Here is a 20,624-nt window from a genome sequence, read left to right as displayed (position 1 = left end):
TTCCTGTAGGTTCATGCTCTACAACATCCGCAGAGTATGACCCTGCCTCACACAGGAAGCGGCGCAGGTCCTAATCCAGGCACTTGTCATCTCCCGTCTTGATTACTGCAACTCGCTGTTGGCTGGGCTCCCTGCCTGTGCCATTAAACCCCTACAACTCATCCAGAACGCCGCAGCCCGTCTGGTGTTCAACCTTCCCAAGTTCTCTCACGTCACCCCGCTCCTCCGCTCTCTCCACTGGCTTCCAGTTGAAGCTCGCATCCGCTACAAGACCATGGTGCTTGCCTACGGAGCTGTGAGGGGAACGGCACCTCAGTACCTCCAGGCTCTGATCAGGCCCTACACCCAAACAAGGGCACTGCGTTCATCCACCTCTGGCCTGCTCGCCTCCCTACCACTGAGGAAGTACAGTTCCCGCTCAGCCCAGTCAAAACTGTTCGCTGCTCTGGCCCCCCAATGGTGGAACAAACTCCCTCACGACGCCAGGACAGCCAGGACAGGAGTCAATCACCACCTTCCGGAGACACCTGAAACCCCACCTCTTCAATTAATACCTAGGATAGGGTAAGTAATCCTTCTCACCCCCCTAAAAGATTTAGATGCACTATTGTAAGTGGCTGTTCCACTGGATGTCATAAGGTGTATGCACCAATTTGTAAGTCGCTCTGGATAAGAGCGTCTGCTAAATGACTTAAATGTAAATGTCTAGAAACATCATTGAAACCAGGAGATGTCATCGCATGTGTGGGTGGTGGAACTAATAGGTTGGATAAGGTATAGTGAGCAGGACTAGAGGCTCGACAGTGAAATAAGCCAATAAACACTAACCAGAACAGCAATGGACAAGGCATATTGACATGCTTAGTCGAGTGATCAAAAGGGTCCAGTGAGTAGTGAGGTTGGTTGGGGTCACGGCGATTCAGACAGCTAGCCGGGCCATCGGTAGCAAGCTAGCATAGGATGGAGGTCTGTTTTTAGCCACCTCGTGCGTTTCCTTCGGTAGGATTGGTGGGGTTCCGTGTGGTAGAGGGGATCAATCCAATTCGCAAAAAAAAAAACAATAGATAAAGTTATAGAGGCCCAAGAAAAAATAAAAATAAAAAAAATAATAAAAATTGTCCGATAGGTCTATTCAGATAGCAGCCGATAAGACAGCTAACGGTTAGTGGACCGCAGATGGGCGTTCAGGTAACGTCGCGATGGAGGAGCCAGCCGGATAACTCCCTCTGGCAGATAACGACGGTAGTCCAGTTGTGAAGGCCCGGTGGGGCTCTGAGTTGGCAGTAAAACGGGTCCGGATAGGTGATTGTAGCCCAGGAGTGACTGATGGAACTCTTCAGCTGGCTAGCTCCGGAATAATTTATGTTTGCTCCGGAATAGACGTAAGCCGATAGTCACACGGATAGCAGTTAACTAGCTGCGAGATCCAGGTATACATGTCCAGAGTTAGTGGTTGAAATCCGGGGACATGGAGAGAAAAATAGGTCCGGTATATTCCGGTCCGAGTCACAAACCGTGGTTAGCTGAATACTAACGATTAGCCAGTAAAGAAGCTAACTAGCTTCTGATTAGCTTCAGGCTAGCTTCTGGCTCGCTTCTGTCTAGCTTCTGGCTAGCTTCTGGTTAGCTTCTGGCTTGCTTCTGTCTAGCAACTGGCTAGCTTCAGGTTAGCTTCTGGCTAGCTTCTGGCTAGCTTCTGGATAGGATTACAGATTTGAGGTAAATAATACTTTCTTTTAAAATATAAATTGGTGAGGCGGGTTGCAGGAGAGTGTTTTGAAGATGAATTTATGGAAAATAAAAAATATATATAAAAAGGTATGCGAAGAAAGTTGTAAACGTATATATATATACAAATACGGGACACGACAAGACGAGGACAAAAGACGTCTGACTGCTACGTAGCACTCTCCACCTCCAAATCGATCCCGCTCCAGAGTACAGGCCTCGGTGTAAACGCTTATTCCTTCGACGATAAACGTGAATCTGACCATCACCCCTGGCGAGACAAAACCGTGACTTGTCAGTGAAGAGCACATCTGCAGTCCTCATGCCTCCTAGCAGCATGCCTAAAGCATGTTCACGCAGATGAGCAGGGACCCTGGGCATCTTTCTTTTGGTGTTTTTCAGAATCAATAGAAGGCCTCTTTAGTGTCCTAAGTTTTCATAACTGTGACCTTAATTGCCTACCATCTGTAAGCTGTTAATTTATTAACGACCGTTACACGGGTCCATGTTCATTAATTGTTTATGGTTCATTGAACAAGCATGGGAAACAGTGTTTAAACCCTTTACAATGATGATCTGTGAAGTTATTTAGATTTTTACGAATTATATTTGAAAGACAGGGTCCTGAAAAAGGGACGTTTCTATTTTTGCTGAGTTTATACATATATATATATATATTTTTTTTTTCTACTTATCAATTTTTTACTTAACACTTTGTTCTTAACTTCTTAAAGCATTGTTGGTTAAGGGCTTGTAAGTCAGCATTTCACTGTAAGGTTGTTGTTTTCGGGGGCATGTGACAAGTACAATTGTATTTAATTTGATTTGAAGACCATCAAACACTAAACTGAAGACCAAAGACACACACTCAAGCCTCAACACCCAGGCCAAACCTCACCACCCCAGACCAAGCATTACCACCCAGAACTAGCCTCACCACCCAGAACTCGCCTCACCACCCAGACCAAGCCTCACCACCCAGAACTAGCCTCACCACCCAGAACAAGCCTCACCACCCCAGACCAAGCATTACCACCCAGACCTAGCCTCACCACCCAGAACTCGCCTCACCACCCAGACCAAGCCTCACCACCCAGAACTAGCCTCACCACCCAGAACAAGCCTCACCACCCAGAACTAGCCTCACCACCCAGAACTCGCCTCACCACCCATAACTAGCCTCACCACCCAGACCAAGCCTTACCATCCAGACCAAGCCACAACACCCAGACCAAGCCTCACCACCCAGACCAAGCCTCACCACCCAGACCAAGCATTACCACCCAGACCAAGCCTCACTACCCAGACCAAGCCTCACCACCCAGACCAAGCCTTACAACCCAGACCAAGCCTCACCACCCAGACCAAGCCTCACCACCCAGACCAAGCCTCACCACCCAGACCAAGCCACAACACCCAGACCAGAGGCCAAGAAGAAAACCAAGATGGCCACCTACTATGACTTCCCATCCTGGACCAGGAACTGGAGGGGAAGAGACCATTTTCCCTAATTACATCATTGTAATTTATTTGAAAGGAATTTGCAGATGACCTGCAGTACCCTCTTGGACCACCAGTGGTCCCAGACCACTAAGCAAACCAGACATCACCAGTGTTTTTTTAAAGAACGGATAGCCAGGGGCTTCCTCCAAAATCATTTACAAACTAAGCATTTGTGTTTAGATGACCAGGGATGTTCTCTGTTTAGTGAGTCCTCCAGATCAGAGGCAGTAGGGATGACCAGGGATGTTCTCTGTTTATAGAGTCCTCCAGATCAGCGGCAGTAGGGATGACCAGGGATGTTCTCTGTTTAGTGAGTCCTCCAGGTCAGAGGCAGTAGGGATGACCAGGGATGTTCTCTGTTTAGTGAGTCCTCCAGATCAGAGGCAGTAGGGATGACCAGGGATGTTCTCTGTTTATAGAGTCCTCCAGATCAGCGGCAGTAGGGATGACCAGGGATGTTCTCTGTTTAGTGAGTCCTCCAGGTCAGAGGCAGTAGGGATGACCAGGGATGTTCTCTGTTTAGTGAGTCCTCCAGATCAGAGGCAGTAGGGATGACCAGGGATGTTCTCTGTTTAGTGAGTCCTCCAGATCAGAGGCAGTAGGGATGACCAGGGATGTTCTCTGTTTAGTGAGTCCTCCAGATCAGAGGCAGTAGGGATGACCAGGGATGTTCTCTGTTTAGTGAGTCCTCCAGATCAGAGGCAGTAGGGATGACCAGGGATGTTCTCTGTTTAGTGAGTCCTCCAGATCAGAGGCAGTAGGGATGACCAGGGATGTTCTCTGTTTAGTGAGTCCTCCAGGTCAGAGGCAGTAGGGATGACCAGAGATGTTCTCTGTTTAGTGAGTCCTCCAGATCAGAGGCAGTACGGATGACCAGGGATGTTCTCTGTTTATAGAGTCCTCCAGATCAGCGGCAGTAGGGATGACCAGGGATGTTCTCTGTTTAGTGAGTCCTCCAGATCAGAGGCAGTAGGGATGACCAGGGATGTTCTCTGTTTAGTGAGTCCTCCAGATCAGAGGCAGTAGGGATGACCAGGGATGTTCTCTGTTTATAGAGTCCTCCAGATCAGCGGCAGTAGGGATGACCAGGGATGTTCTCTGTTTAGTGAGTCCTCCAGGTCAGAGGCAGTAGGGATGACCAGGGATGTTCTCTGTTTAGTGAGTCCTCCAGATCAGAGGCAGTAGGGATGACCAGGGATGTTCTCTGTTTAGTGAGTCCTCCAGATCAGAGGCAGTAGGGATGACCAGGAATGTTCTCTGTTTAGTGAGTCCTCCAGATCAGAGGCAGTAGGGATGACCAGGAATGTTCTCTGTTTAGTGAGTCCTCCAGATCAGAGGCAGTAGGGATGACCAGGGATGTTCTCTGTTTAGTGAGTCCTCCAGATCAGAGGCAGTAGGGATGACCAGGGATGTTCTCTGTTTAGTGAGTACTCCAGATCAGAGGTGGAAGGGATGGAACAGGGATGTTCTCTGTTTAGTGAGTCCTCCAGATCAGAGGCAGTAGAGATGACCAGGGATGTTCTCTGTTTAGTGAGTCCTCCAGATCAGAGGCAGTAGGGATGACCAGGGATGTTCTCTGTTTAGTGAGTCCTTCAGATCAGAGGCAGTAGGGATGACCAGGGATGTTCTCTGTTTAGTGAGTCCTCCAGATCAGAGGCAGTAGGGATGGACCAGGGATGTTCTCTGTTTAGTGAGTCCTCCAGATCAGAGGCAGTAGGGATGACCAGGGATGTTCTCTGTTTAGTGAGTCCTCCAGATCAGAGGCAGTAGGGATGGACCAGGGATGTTCTCTGTTTAGTGAGTCCTCCAGATCAGAGGCAGTAGGGATGGACCAGGGATGTTCTCTGTTTAGTGAGTCCTCCAGATCAGAGGCAGTAGGGATGGACCAGGGATGTTCTCTTGATAAGTCCTTGAATTGGACCATTTTCTTGTCCTGCTAAACATTCAAAACGTAACGACAACTTTTGGGTGTCAGGGAAAATGTATGGAGTAAAAAGTATATTATTTTGTTTAAGAATGTAGTTAAGTAAAAGTAAAAGTTGTCAAAATGGTGAAGTACAGATACCCCCCCAAAAAGTGACTAAAGTAGTACTTTAAAGTATTTCCACTACTGCCTAATGTGACCTCTATGCAGTACAGAAGCTATTAGCTATTACAGTAGCTAACAGCTAGGTGCCTTCTTTGGGATGATGAAGCATGTGAATAATAGACGCTGGTGATGATGTCATCGTGTTGTTGTGAGTCTCTTACTTTGCGATCCTATTTTACCGCTTATATACAACACCAGTAGTAATCAGATGCTCTAAAATGAACAGCAAAGATAAATCAAACGGATAGACAATCAATATACCAGTATCTTTGTATGCCTAACAACACCGCTACCGTGACTCGGGCCTGGATTCTCTGTTTAATCAGGGCAAGGTGTCTGGTAACATGTCGGATTCCATCCCATAGTGGATTTGGCTAATGATCTGTTTACAGGTCATTTCCTGTTGTGACGACATATGCAGCATTTACAGGTCATTTCCTGTTGTGACGACATATGCAGCATTTACAGGTCATTTCCTGTTGTGACGACATATGCAGCGTTTACAGGTCATTTCCTGTTGTGACGACATATGCAGCATTTACAGGTCATTTCCTGTTGTGACGACATATGCAGCATTTACAGGTCATTTCCTGTTGTGACGACATATGCAGCGTTTACAGGTCATTTCCTGTTGTGACGACATATGCAGCATTTACAGGTCATTTCCTGTTGTGACGACATATGCAGCATTTACAGGTCATTTCCTGTTGTGACGACATATGTAGCGTTTACTGTCAATTTGGTTTCCTCAAACATGGGAGCATTGCCTTTTAAAAGCATTGAATCTCGGCCTTGGTTTTTTCTGTGAACCAATGATATCCTCAACACACTAATTTACCCAATTTGACTTAAGGTCAAAGACACTCAAAGACCCATCACAACTTGACTTAATTTCAAAGCCACTCAGAGACCCATCACAACTTGAATTAATTTCAAAGCCACTCAGAGACCCATCACAACTTGACTTAATTTCAAAGCCACTCAGAGACCCATCACAATAGTTTCCATTATGCTCCAGCTGCGGCCAGAGAGTGGAGTGTACACTGAAGACCAACTGGGGAGGAGCCGACCTTTACTCTGCAGGTCAACTAAAGAGCAGGTGACATTTGAGTCACACTTGAACTTCCCTGAACCAGTCTGGAACAAGCCTCAATGTCAGGTCTTAGACTGCGTCTCAAACAGCACACTATTTAGTGGGTACAGTTTGACCAAGGCCCATAGAGGTGGCACCCTATCCCCTATTTAGTGGGTACAGTTTGACCAAGGCCCATAGAGGTGGCACCCTATCCCCTAATTAGTGGGTACAGTTTGACCAAGGCCCATAGAGGTGGCACCCTATCCCCTATTTAGTGGGTACAGTTTGACCAAGGCCCATAGAGGTGGCACCCTATCCCCTATTTAGTGGGTACAGTTTGACCAAGGCCCATAGAGATGGCACCCTATCCCCTATTTAGTGGGTACAGTTTGACCAAGGCCCATAGAGATGGCACCCTATCCCCTATTTAGTGGGTACAGTTTGACCAAGGCCCATAGAGATGGCACCCTATCCCCTATTTAGTGGGTACAGTTTGACCAAGGCTCATAGAGGTGGCACCCTATCCCCTATTTAGTGGGTACAGTTTGACCAAGGCCCATAGAGATGGCACCCTATCCCCTATTTAGTGGGTACAGTTTGACCAAGGCCCATAGAGATGGCACCCTATCCCCTATTAGTGGGTACAGTTTGACCAAGGCTCATAGAGATGGCACCCTATCCCCTATTTAGTGGGTACAGTTTGACCAAGGCTCATAGAGATGGCACCCTATCCCCTATTTAGTGGGTACAGTTTGACCAAGGCCCATAGAGATGGCACCCTATCCCCTATTTAGTGGGTACAGTTTGACCAAGGCCCATAGAGGTGGCACCCTATCCCCTATTTAGTGGGTACAGTTTGACCAAGGCTCATAGAGATGGCACCCTATCCCCTATTTAGTGGGTACAGTTTGACCAAGGCCCATAGAGGTGGCACCCTATCCCCTATTTAGTGGGTACAGTTTGACCAAGGCCCATAGAGGTGGCACCCTATCCCCTATTTAGTGGGTACAGTTTGACCAAGGCCCATAGAGGTGGCACCCTATCCCCTATTTAGTGGGTACAGTTTAACCAAGGCCCATAGAGGTGGCACCCTATCCCCTATTTAGTGGGTACAGTTTGACCAAGGCCCATAGAGGTGGCACCCTATCCCCTATTTAGTGGGTACAGTTTGACCAAGGCCCATAGAGATGGCACCCTATCCCCTATTTAGTGGGTACAGTTTGACCAAGGCCCATAGAGGTGGCACTCTATCCCCTATTTAGTGGGTACAGTTTGACCAAGGCCCATAGAGGTGGCACCCTATCCCCTATTTAGTGGGTACAGTTTGACCAAGGCCCATAGAGGTGGCACCCTATCCCCTATTTAGTGGGTACAGTTTGACCAAGGCCCATAGAGGTGGCACCCTATCCCCTATTTAGTGGGTACAGTTTGACCAAGGCCCATAGAGGTGGCACCCTATCCCCTATTTAGTGGGTACAGTTTGACCAAGGCCCATAGAGGTGGCACCCTATCCCTATTTAGTGGGTACAGTTTGACCAAGGCTCATAGAGGTGGCACCCTATCCCCTATTTAGTGGGTACAGTTTGACCAAGGCCCATAGAGATGGCACCCTATCCCCTATTTAGTGGGTACAGTTTGACCAAGGCCCATAGAGGTGGCACCCTATCCCCTATTTAGTGGGTACAGTTTGACCAAGGCTCATAGAGGTGGCACCCTATCCCCTATTTAGTGGGTACAGTTTGACCAAGGCCCATAGAGATGGCACCCTATCCCCTATTTAGTGGGTACAGTTTGACCAAGGCCCATAGAGGTGGCACCCTATCCCCTATTTAGTGGGTACAGTTTGACCAAGGCCCATAGAGGTGGCACCCTATCCCCTATTTAGTGGGTACAGTTTGACCAAGGCCCATAGAGGTGGCACCCTATCCCCTATTTAGTGGGTACAGTTTGACCAAGGCCCATAGAGGTGGCACCCTATCCCCTATTTAGTGGGTACAGTTTGACCAAGGCCCATAGAGATGGCACCCTATCCCCTATTTAGTGGGTACAGTTTGACCAAGGCTCATAGAGGTGGCACCCTATCCCCTATTTAGTGGGTACAGTTTGACCAAGGCCCATAGAGGTGGCACCCTATCCCCTATTTAGTGGGTACAGTTTGACCAAGGCTCATAGAGATGGCACCCTATCCCCTATTTAGTGGGTACAGTTTAACCAAGGCCCATAGAGGTGGCACCCTATCCCCTATTTAGTGGGTACAGTTTGACCAAGGCTCATAGAGGTGGCACCCTATCCCCTATTTAGTGGGTACAGTTTGACCAAGGCTCATAGAGATGGCACCCTATCCCCTATTTAGTGGGTACAGTTTAACCAAGGCCCATAGAGGTGGCACCCTATCCCCTATTTAGTGGGTACAGTTTGACCAAGGCCCATAGAGATGGCACCCTATCCCCTATTTAGTGGGTACAGTTTAACCAAGGCCCATAGAGGTGGCACCCTATCCCCTATTTAGTGGGTACAGTTTGACCAAGGCCCATAGAGATGGCACCCTATCCCCTATTTAGTGGGTACAGTTTAACCAAGGCCCATAGAGGTGGCACCCTATCCCCTATTTAGTGGGTACAGTTTGACCAAGGCCCATAGAGATGGCACCCTATCCCCTATTTAGTGGGTACAGTTTGACCAAGGCACATAGAGGTGGCACCCTATCCCCTATTTAGTGGGTACAGTTGACCAAGGCCCATAGAGGCACAGGCACCCTATCCCCTATTTAGTGGGCACAGTTTGACCAAGGCCCATAGAGGTGGCACCCTATCCCCTATTTAGTGGGTACAGTTTAACCAAGGCTCATAGAGGTGGCACCCTATCCCCTATTTAGTGGGTACAGTTTGACCAAGGCCCATAGAGGTGGCACCCTATCCCCTATTTAGTGGGTACAGTTTAACCAAGGCCCATAGAGGTGGCACCCTATCCCCTATTTAGTGGGTACAGTTTGACCAAGGCCCATAGAGATGGCACCCTATCCCCTATTTAGTGGGTACAGTTTGACCAAGGCCCATAGAGATGGCACCCTATCCCCTATTTAGTGGGTACAGTTTAACCAAGGCCCATAGAGGTGGCACCCTATCCCCTATTTAGTGGGTACAGTTTGACCAAGGCCCATAGAGGTGGCACCCTATCCCCTATTTAGTGGGTACAGTTTGACCAAGGCCCATAGAGATGGCACCCTATCCCCTATTTAGTGGGCACAGTTTGACCAAGGCCCATAGAGGTGGCACCCTATCCCCTATTTAGTGGGTACAGTTTGACCAAGGCCCATAGAGATGGCACCCTATCCCCTATTTAGTGGGTACAGTTTGACCAAGGCTCATAGAGGTGGCACCCTATCCCCTATTTAGTGGGTACAGTTTGACCAAGGCCCATAGAGGTGGCACCCTATCCCCTATTTAGTGGGTACAGTTTGACCAAGGCCCATAGAGATGGCACCCTATCCCCTATTTAGTGGGCACAGTTTGACCAAGGCTCATAGAGGTGGCACCCTATCCCCTATTTAGTGGGTACAGTTTGACCAAGGCCCATAGAGGTGGCACCCTACCCCCTATTTAGTGGGTACAGTTTAACCAAGGCCCATAGAGGTGGCACCCTATCCCCTATTTAGTGGGTACAGTTTGACCAAGGCACATAGAGGTGGCACCCTATCCCCTATTTAGTGGGTACAGTTTGACCAAGGCCCATAGAGATGGCACCCTATCCCCTATTTAGTGGGTACAGTTTGACCAAGGCTCATAGAGATGGCACCCTATCCCCTATTTAGTGGGTACAGTTTGACCAAGGCCCATAGAGGTGGCACCCTATCCCCTATTTAGTGGGTACAGTTTGACCAAGGCTCATAGAGGTGGCACCCTATCCCCTATTTAGTGGGTACAGTTTGACCAAGGCCCATAGAGGTGGCACCCTATCCCCTATTTAGTGGGTACAGTTTGACCAAGGCTCATAGAGGTGGCACCCTATCCCCTATTTAGTGGGTACAGTTTGACCAAGGCACATAGAGGTGGCACCCTATCCCCTATTTAGTGGGTACAGTTTGACCAAGGCCCATAGAGGTGGCACCCTATCCCCTATTTAGTGGGTACAGTTTGACCAAGGCCCATAGAGGTGGCACCCTATCCCCTATTTAGTGGGTACAGTTTGACCAAGGCCCATAGAGATGGCACCCTATCCCCTATTTAGTGGGTACAGTTAGACCAAGGCTCATAGAGGTGGCACCCTATCCCCTATTTAGTGGGTACAGTTTGACCAAGGCCCATAGAGGTGGCACCCTATCTCCTATTTAGTGGGTACAGTTTAACCAAGGCCCATAGAGATGGCACCCTATCCCCTATTTAGTGGGTACAGTTTGACCAAGGCCCATAGAGATGGCACCCTATCCCCTATTTAGTGGGTACAGTTTGACCAAGGCCCATAGAGATGGCACCCTATCCCCTATTTAGTGGGTACAGTTTGACCAAGGCTCATAGAGGTGGCACCCTATCCCCTATTTAGTGGGTACAGTTTGACCAAGGCTCATAGAGGTGGCACCCTATCCCCTATTTAGTGGGTACAGTTTGACCAAGGCTCATAGAGGTGGCACCCTATCCCCTATTTAGTGGGTACAGTTTAACCAAGGCCCATAGAGATGGCACCCTATCCCCTATTTAGTGGGTACAGTTTGACCAAGGCCCATAGAGGTGGCACCCTATCCCCTATTTAGTGGGTACAGTTTAACCAAGGCCCATAGAGGTGGCACCCTATCCCCTATTTAGTGGGTACAGTTTGACCAAGGCCCATAGAGGTGGCACCCTATCCCCTATTTAGTGGGTACAGTTTGACCAAGGCCCATAGAGGTGGCACCCTATCCCCTATTTAGTGGGTACAGTTTAACCAAGGCCCATAGAGGTGGCACCCTATCCCCTATTTAGTGGGTACAGTTTGACCAAGGCCCATAGAGGTGGCACCCTATCCCCTATTTAGTGGGTACAGTTTAACCAAGGCACATAGAGGTGGCACCCTATCCCCTATTTAGTGGGTACAGTTTGACCAAGGCCCATAGAGATGGCACCCTATCCCCTATTTAGTGGGTACAGTTTGACCAAGGCTCATAGAGGTGGCACCCTATCCCCTAATTAGTGGGTACAGTTTAACCAAGGCACATAGAGATGGCACCCTATCCCCTATTTAGTGGGTACAGTTTGACCAAGGCCCATAGAGATGGCACCCTATCCCCTATTTAGTGGGTACAGTTTGACCAAGGCCCATAGAGATGGCACCCTATCCCCTATTTAGTGGGTACAGTTTGACCAAGGCCCATAGAGATGGCACCCTATCCCCTATTTAGTGGGTACAGTTTGACCAAGGCTCATAGAGGTGGCACCCTATCCCCTAATTAGTGGGTACAGTTTAACCAAGGCACATAGAGATGGCACCCTATCCCCTATTTAGTGGGTACAGTTTAACCAAGGCCCATAGAGGTGGCACCCTATCCCCTATTTAGTGGGTACAGTTTGACCAAGGCTCATAGAGGTGGCACCCTATCCCCTAATTAGTGGGTACAGTTTAACCAAGGCTCATAGAGGTGGCACCCTATCCCCTAATTAGTGGGTACAGTTTAACCAAGGCACATAGAGATGGCACCCTATCCCCTAATTAGTGGGTACAGTTTAACCAAGGCTCATAGAGGTGGCACCCTATCCCCTAATTAGTGGGTACAGTTTAACCAAGGCACATAGAGATGGCACCCTATCCCCTAATTAGTGGGTACAGTTTAACCAAGGCTCATAGAGGTGGCACCCTATCCCCTAATTAGTGGGTACAGTTTAACCAAGGCACATAGAGGTGGCACCCTATCCCCTAATTAGTGGGTACAGTTTAACCAAGGCCCATAGAGGTGGCACCCTATCCCCTAATTAGTGGGTACAGTTTAACCAAGGCACATAGAGATGGCACCCTATCCCCTAATTAGTGGGTACAGTTTAACCAAGGCTCATAGAGGTGGCACCCTATCCCCTAATTAGTGGGTACAGTTTAACCAAGGCACATAGAGATGGCACCCTATCCCCTAATTAGTGGGTACAGTTTAACCAAGGCCCATAGAGGTGGCACCCTATCCCCTATTAGTGGGTACAGTTTGACCAAGGCCCATAGAGGTGGCACCCTATCCCCTATTTAGTGGGTACAGTTTGACCAAGACCCATAGAGGTGGCACCCTATCCCCTATTTAGTGGGTACAGTTTAACCAAGGCCCATAGAGGTGGCACCCTATCCCCTATTTAGTGGGTACAGTTTGACCAAGGCCCATAGAGGTGGCACCCTATCCCCTATTTAGTGGGTACAGTTTGACCAAGGCTCATAGAGATGGCACCCTATCCCCTATTTAGTGGGTACAGTTTGACCAAGGCTCATAGAGGTGGCACCCTATCCCCTATTTAGTGGGTACAGTTTGACCAAGGCCCATAGAGATGGCACCCTATCCCCTATTTAGTGGGTACAGTTTGACCAAGGCCCATAGAGGTGGCACCCTATCCCCTATTTAGTGGGTACAGTTTGACCAAGGCTCATAGAGGTGGCACCCTATCCCCTATTTAGTGGGTACAGTTTGACCAAGGCACATAGAGATGGCACCCTATCCCCTATTTAGTGGGTACAGTTTGACCAAGGCCCATAGAGATGGCACCCTATCCCCTATTTAGTGGGTACAGTTTGACCAAGGCCCATAGAGGTGGCACCCTATCCCCTATTTAGTGGGTACAGTTTGACCAAGGCCCATAGAGGTGGCACCCTATCCCCTATTTAGTGGATACAGTTTGACCAAGGCTCATAGAGATGGCACCCTATCCCCTATTTAGTGGGTACAGTTTGACCAAGGCCCATAGAGATGGCACCCTATCCCCTATTTAGTGGGTACAGTTTGACCAAGGCCCATAGAGGTGGCACCCTATCCCCTATTTAGTGGGTACAGTTTGACCAAGGCCCATAGAGGTGGCACCCTATCCCCTATTTAGTGGGTACAGTTTAACCAAGGCCCATAGAGGTGGCACCCTATCCCTATTTAGTGGGTACAGTTTGACCAAGGCCCATAGAGGTGGCACCCTATCCCGATTTAGTGGGTACAGTTTGACCAAGGCCCATAGAGGTGGCACCCTATCCCTATTTAGTGGGTACAGTTTGACCAAGGCCCATAGAGGTGGCACCCTATCCCCTATTTAGTGGGTACAGTTTGACCAAGGCCCATAGAGGTGGCACCCTATCCCCTATTTAGTGGGTACAGTTTGACCAAGGCCCATAGAGGTGGCACCCTATCCCCTATTTAGTGGGTACAGTTTGACCAAGGCCCATAGAGGTGGCACCCTATCCCCTATTTAGTGGGTACAGTTTGACCAAGGCCCATAGAGGTGGCACCCTATCCCCTATTTAGTGGGTACAGTTTGACCAAGGCCCATAGAGGTGGCACCCTATCCCCTATTTAGTGGGTACAGTTTGACCAAGGCCCATAGAGGTGGCACCCTATCCCCTATTTAGTGGGTACAGTTTGACCAAGGCCCATAGAGATGGCACCCTATCCCCTATTTAGTGGGTACAGTTTGACCAAGGCCCATAGAGGTGGCACCCTATCCCCTATTTAGTGGGTACAGTTTGACCAAGGCCCATAGAGGTGGCACCCTATCCCCTATTTAGTGGGTACAGTTTGACCAAGGCCCATAGAGATGGCACTCTATCCCCTATTTAGTGGGTACAGTTTGACCAAGGCCCATAGAGATGGCACCCTATCCACTATTAGTGAGTACAGTTTAACCAAGGCCCATAGAGGTGGCACCCTATCCCCTATTTAGTGGGTACAGTTTGACCAAGGCCCATAGAGATGGCACCCTATCCCCTATTTAGTGGGTACAGTTTGACCAAGACCCATAGAGGTGGCACCCTATCCCCTATTTAGTGGGTACAGTTTGACCAAGGCTCATAGAGGTGGCACCCTATCCCCTATTTAGTGGGTACAGTTTGACCAAGGCCCATAGAGGTGGCACCCTATCCCCTAATTAGTGGGTACAGTTTGACCAAGGCTCATAGAGATGGCACTCTATCCCCTATTTAGTGGGTACAGTTTGACCAAGGCCCATAGAGATGGCACCCTATCCCCTATTTAGTGGGTACAGTTTGACCAAGGCCCATAGAGGTGGCACTCTATCCCCTATTTAGTGGGTACAGTTTGACCAAGGCCCATAGAGATGGCACCCTATCCCCTATTTAGTGGGTACAGTTTGACCAAGGCCCATAGAGGTGGCACTCTATCCCCTATTTAGTGGGTACAGTTTGACCAAGGCCCATAGAGGTGGCACCCTATCCCCTATTTAGTGGGTACAGTTTGACCAAGGCCCATAGAGATGGCACCCTATCCCCTATTTAGTGGGTACAGTTTGACCAAGGCCCATAGAGGTGGCACCCTATCCCCTATTTAGTGGGTACAGTTTGACCAAGGCCCATAGAGATGGCACCCTATCCCCTATTTAGTGGGTACAGTTTGACCAAGGCCCATAGAGGTGGCACCCTATCCCCTATTTAGTGGGTACAGTTTGACCAAGGCCCATAGAGGTGGCACCCTATCCCCTATTTAGTGGGTACAGTTTGACCAAGGCTCATAGAGGTGGCACCCTATCCCCTATTTAGTGGGTACAGTTTGACCAAGGCTCATAGAGGTGGCACCCTATCCCCTATTTAGTGGGTACAGTTTGACCAAGGCCCATAGAGGTGGCACCCTATCCCCTATTTAGTGGGTACAGTTTGACCAAGGCCCATAGAGGTGGCACCCTATCCCCTATTTAGTGGGTACAGTTTGACCAAGGCTCATAGAGGTGGCACCCTATCCCCTATTTAGTGGGTACAGTTTGACCAAGGCCCATAGAGGTGGCACCCTATCCCCTATTTAGTGGGTACAGTTTGACCAAGGCCCATAGAGGTGGCACCCTATCCCCTATTTAGTGGGTACAGTTTGACCAAGGCCCATAGAGATGGCACCCTATCCCCTATTTAGTGGGTACAGTTTGACCAAGGCCCATAGAGGTGGCACCCTATCCCCTATTTAGTGGGTACAGTTTGACCAAGGCCCATAGAGGTGGCACTCTATCCCCTATTTAGTGGGTACAGTTTGACCAAGGCCCATAGAGATGGCACCCTATCCCCTATTTAGTGGGTACAGTTTGACCAAGGCCCATAGAGATGGCACCCTATCCCCTATTTAGTGGGTACAGTTTGACCAAGGCCCATAGAGATGGCACCCTATCCCCTATTTAGTGGGTACAGTTTGACCAAGGCTCATAGAGGTGGCACCCTATCCCCTATTTAGTGGGTACAGTTTGACCAAGGCCCATAGAGATGGCACCCTATCCCCTATTTAGTGGGTACAGTTTAACCAAGGCCCATAGAGATGGCACCCTATCCCCTATTTAGTGGGTACAGTTTGACCAAGGCCCATAGAGATGGCACTCTATCCCCTATTTAGTGGGTACAGTTAGTAGCCTATCGGTATCTGTAAAGATAATCTGTCTTTGCCCTCGAGCAAAGCACTTAACACTAATTGGCTCCGGGCACTACTATGGCTGACCCTGTAAAACAACACAATTCACCACTACTATGGCTGACCCTGTAAAACAACACAATTCACCACTACTATGGCTGACCCTGTAAAACAACACAATTCACCACTACTATGGCTGACCCTGTAAAACAACACAATTCACCACTACTATGGCTGACCCTGTAAAACAACACAATTCACCACTACTATGGCTGACCCTGTAAAACAACACAATTCACCACTACTATGGCTGACCCTGTTAAACAACACAATTCACCACTACTATGGCTGACCCTGTTAAACAACACAATTCACCACTACTATGGCTGACCCTGTAAAACAACACAATTCACCACTACTATGGCTGACCCTGTAAAACAACACAATTCACCACTACTATGGCTGACCCTGTAAAACAACACAATTCACCACTACTATGCCTGACCCTGTTAAACAACACAATTCACCACTACTATGGCTGACCCTGTAAAACAACACAATTCACCACTACTATGGCTGACCCTGTAAAACAACACAATTCACCACTACTATGGCTGACCCTGTAAAACAACACAATTCACCACTACTATGGCTGACCCTGTAAAACAACACAATTCACCACTACTATGGCTGACCCTGTTAAACAACACAATTCACCACTACTATGGCTGACCCTGTAAAACAACACAATTCACCACTACTATGGCTGACCCTGTTAAACAACACAATTCACCACTACTATGGCTGACCCTGTTAAACAACACAATTCACCACTACTATGGCTGACCCTGTAAAACAACACAATTCACCACTACTATGGCTGACCCTGTAAAACAACACAATTCACCACTACTATGGCTGACCCTGTAAAACAACACAATTCACCACTACTATGCCTGACCCTGTTAAACAACACAATTCACCACTACTATGGCTGACCCTGTAAAACAACACAATTCACCACTACTATGGCTGACCCTGTAAAACAACACAATTCACCACTACTATGGCTGACCCTGTAAAACAACACAATTCACCACTACTATGGCTGACCCTGTAAAACAACACAATTCACCACTACTATGGCTGACCCTGTAAAACAACACAATTCACCACTACTATGGCTGACCCTGTAAAACAACACAATTCACCACTACTATGGCTGACCCTGTAAAACAACACAATTCACCACTACTATGGCTGACCCTGTAAAACAACACAATTCACCACTACTATGGCTGACCCTGTAAAACAACACAATTCACCACTACTATGCCTGACCCTGTTAAACAACACAATTCACCACTACTATGGCTGACCCTGTAAAACAACACAATTCACCACTACTATGGCTGAGCCTGTAAAACAACACAATTCACCACTACTATGGCTGACCCTGTAAAACAACACAATTCACCACTACTATGGCTGACCCTGTAAAACAACACAATTCACCACTACTATGGCTGACCCTGTAAAACAACACAATTCACCACTACTATGGCTGACCCTGTAAAACAACACAATTCACCACTACTATGGCTGACCCTGTAAAACAACACAATTCACCACTACTATGGCTGACCCTGTAAAACAACACAATTCACCACTACTATGGCTGACCCTGTAAAACAACACAATTCACCACTACTATGGCTGACCCTGTAAAACAACACAATTCACCACTACTATGGCTGACCCTGTAAAACAACACAATTCACCACTACTATGGCTGACCCTGTAAAACAACACAATTCACCACTACTATGGCTGACCCTGTAAAACAACACAATTCACCACTACTATGGCTGACCCTGTTAAACAACACAATTCACCACTACTATGGCTGACCCTGTAAAACAACACAATTCACCACTACTATGGCTGACCCTGTAAAACAACACAATTCACCACTACTATGGCTGACCCTGTAAAACAACACAATTCACCACTACTATGGCTGACCCTGTTAAACAACACAATTCACCACTACTATGGCTGACCCTGTAAAACAACACAATTCACCACTACTATGGCTGACCCTGTAAAACAACACAATTCACCACTACTATGGCTGACCCTGTAAAACAACACAATTCACCACTACTATGGCTGACCCTGTAAAACAACACAATTCACCACTACTATGGCTGACCCTGTAAAACAACACAATTCACCACTACTATGGCTGACCCTGTAAAACAACACAATTCACCACTACTATGGCTGACCCTGTTAAACAACACATAGATACTGAGTCATAGATGATGATTAAATTATTAGACTCATCACATAGATGTATATGATGTCTATGATGAGTCTACTCACTATCTATGATTAGTCTACTCACTATCTATCTATGATGAGCCTACTCACTATCTATGATTAGTCTACTCACTATCTATCTATGATGAGCCTACTCACTATCTATGATTAGTCTACTCACTATCTATCTATGATGAGCCTACTCACTATCTATGATGAGTCTACTCACTATCTATCTATGATTAGTCTACTCACTATCTATCTATGATGAGTCTACTCACTATCTATCTATGATGAGCCTACTCACTATCTATGATGAGTCTACTCACTATCTATCTATGATGAGTCTACTCACTATCTATCTATGATGAGTCTACTCACTATCTATCTATGATGAGTCTACTCACTATCTATCTATGATGAGTCTACTCACTATCTATCTATGATTAGTCTACTCACTATCTATCTATGATGAGTCTACTCACTATCTATCTATGATGAGTCTACTCGCTATCTATCTATGATGAGTCTACTCACTATCTATGATGAGTCTACTCACTATCTATCTATGATTAGTCTACTCACTATCTATCTATGATGAGCCTACTCACTATCTATGATGAGTCTACTCACTATCTATCTATGATGAGTCTACTCACTATCTATGATGAGTCTACTCACTATCTATCTATGATTAGTCTACTCACTATCTATCTATGATGAGCCTACTCACTATCTATGATGAGTCTACTCACTATCTATCTATGATGAGTCTACTCACTATCTATCTATGATGAGCCTACTCACTATCTATGATGAGTCTACTCACTATCTATCTATGATGAGTCTACTCACTATCTATCTATGGTGAGTCTACTCACTATCTATGATTAGTCTACTCACTATCTATCTATGATGAGCCTACTCACTATCTATGATGAGTCTACTCACTATCTATCTATGATGAGTCTACTCACTATCTATCTATGATTAGTCTACTCACTATCTATCTATGATGAGTCTACTCACTATCTATCTATGATGAGTCTACTCGCTATCTATCTATGATGAGTCTACTCACTATCTATGGTGAGTCTACTCACTATCTATGATGAGTCTACTCACTATCTATGATTAGTCTACTCACTATCTATCTATGATGAGCCTACTCACTATCTATGATTAGTCTACTCACTATCTATCTATGATGAGCCTACTCACTATCTATGATGAGTCTACTCACTATCTATCTATGATGAGTCTACTCACTATCTATCTATGATGAGCCTACTCACTATCTATGATGAGTCTACTCACTATCTATCTATGATGAGTCTACTCACTATCTATCTATGATTAGTCTACTCACTATCTATCTATGATGAGTCTACTCACTATCTATCTATGATGAGTCTACTCGCTATCTATCTATGATGAGTCTACTCACTATCTATCTATGATGAGCCTACTCACTATCTATCTATGATGAGTCTACTCACTATCTATCTATGATTAGTCTACTCACTATCTATCTATGATTAGTCTACTCACTATCTATCTATGATGAGCCTACTCACTATCTATCTATGATGAGTCTACTCACTATCTATCTATGATGAGTCTACTCACTATCTATCTATGATGAGTCTACTCACTATCTATGATTAGTCTACTCACTATCTATCTATGATGAGCCTACTCACTATCTATGATGAGTCTACTCACTATCTATCTATGATGAGTCTACTCACTATCTATCTATGATGAGCCTACTCACTATCTATGATGAGTCTACTCACTATCTATCTATGATGAGCCTACTCACTATCTATGATGAGTCTACTCACTATCTATCTATGATGAGTCTACTCACTATCTATGATGAGTCTACTCACTATCTATCTATGATGAGTCTACTCACTATCTATCTATGATTAGTCTACTCACTATCTATCTATGATGAGTCTACTCACTATCTATCTATGATTAGTCTACTCACTATCTATCTATGATGAGCCTACTCACTATCTATCTATGATGAGTCTACTCACTATCTATCTATGATGAGTCTACTCGCTATCTATCTATGATGAGTCTACTCACTATCTATGGTGAGTCTACTCACTATCTATGATGAGTCTACTCGCTATCTATCTATGATGAGTCTACTCACTATCTATGATGAGTCTACTCACTATCTATGATGAGTCTACTCACTATCTATGATGAGTCTACTCTAGTATGTATGATGAGTCTACTCACTAGTATCTATGGTGAGTCTGCCCACTAGTATCTATGATTAGTCTACTCACTATCTATCTATGATGAGTCTACTCACTAGTATCTATTATGAGTCTTTCTAG

General features: G+C 46.7%; 1 long non-coding RNA gene across 2 annotated transcripts; it reads left to right on the top strand.

Annotated features, from left to right (window-relative positions):
- The first annotated feature begins 3,486 nt into the window (after window positions 1-3,486).
- On the top strand, window positions 3,487-5,147 carry LOC127907389 (uncharacterized). Of its 2 annotated transcripts, none has more exons than XR_008064316.1 (3): window positions 3,487-3,554; window positions 3,926-4,031; window positions 4,775-5,147. It is a non-coding gene; the product is annotated as an uncharacterized LOC127907389 (long non-coding RNA). The 2 variants fall into 2 exon arrangements; XR_008064315.1 differs by lacking the exon at window positions 3,487-3,554 and adding an exon at window positions 3,646-3,713.
- The last annotated feature ends 15,477 nt before the right edge of the window (window positions 5,148-20,624 follow it).

This window comes from Oncorhynchus keta, chromosome 14 (genome assembly GCF_023373465.1).
Source record: "Oncorhynchus keta strain PuntledgeMale-10-30-2019 chromosome 14, Oket_V2, whole genome shotgun sequence".
Taxonomy (NCBI): domain Eukaryota; kingdom Metazoa; phylum Chordata; class Actinopteri; order Salmoniformes; family Salmonidae; genus Oncorhynchus; species Oncorhynchus keta.
Note: the sequence above shows the minus strand (reverse complement) of the source record. Positions and strands in the feature narration are given on the sequence as shown.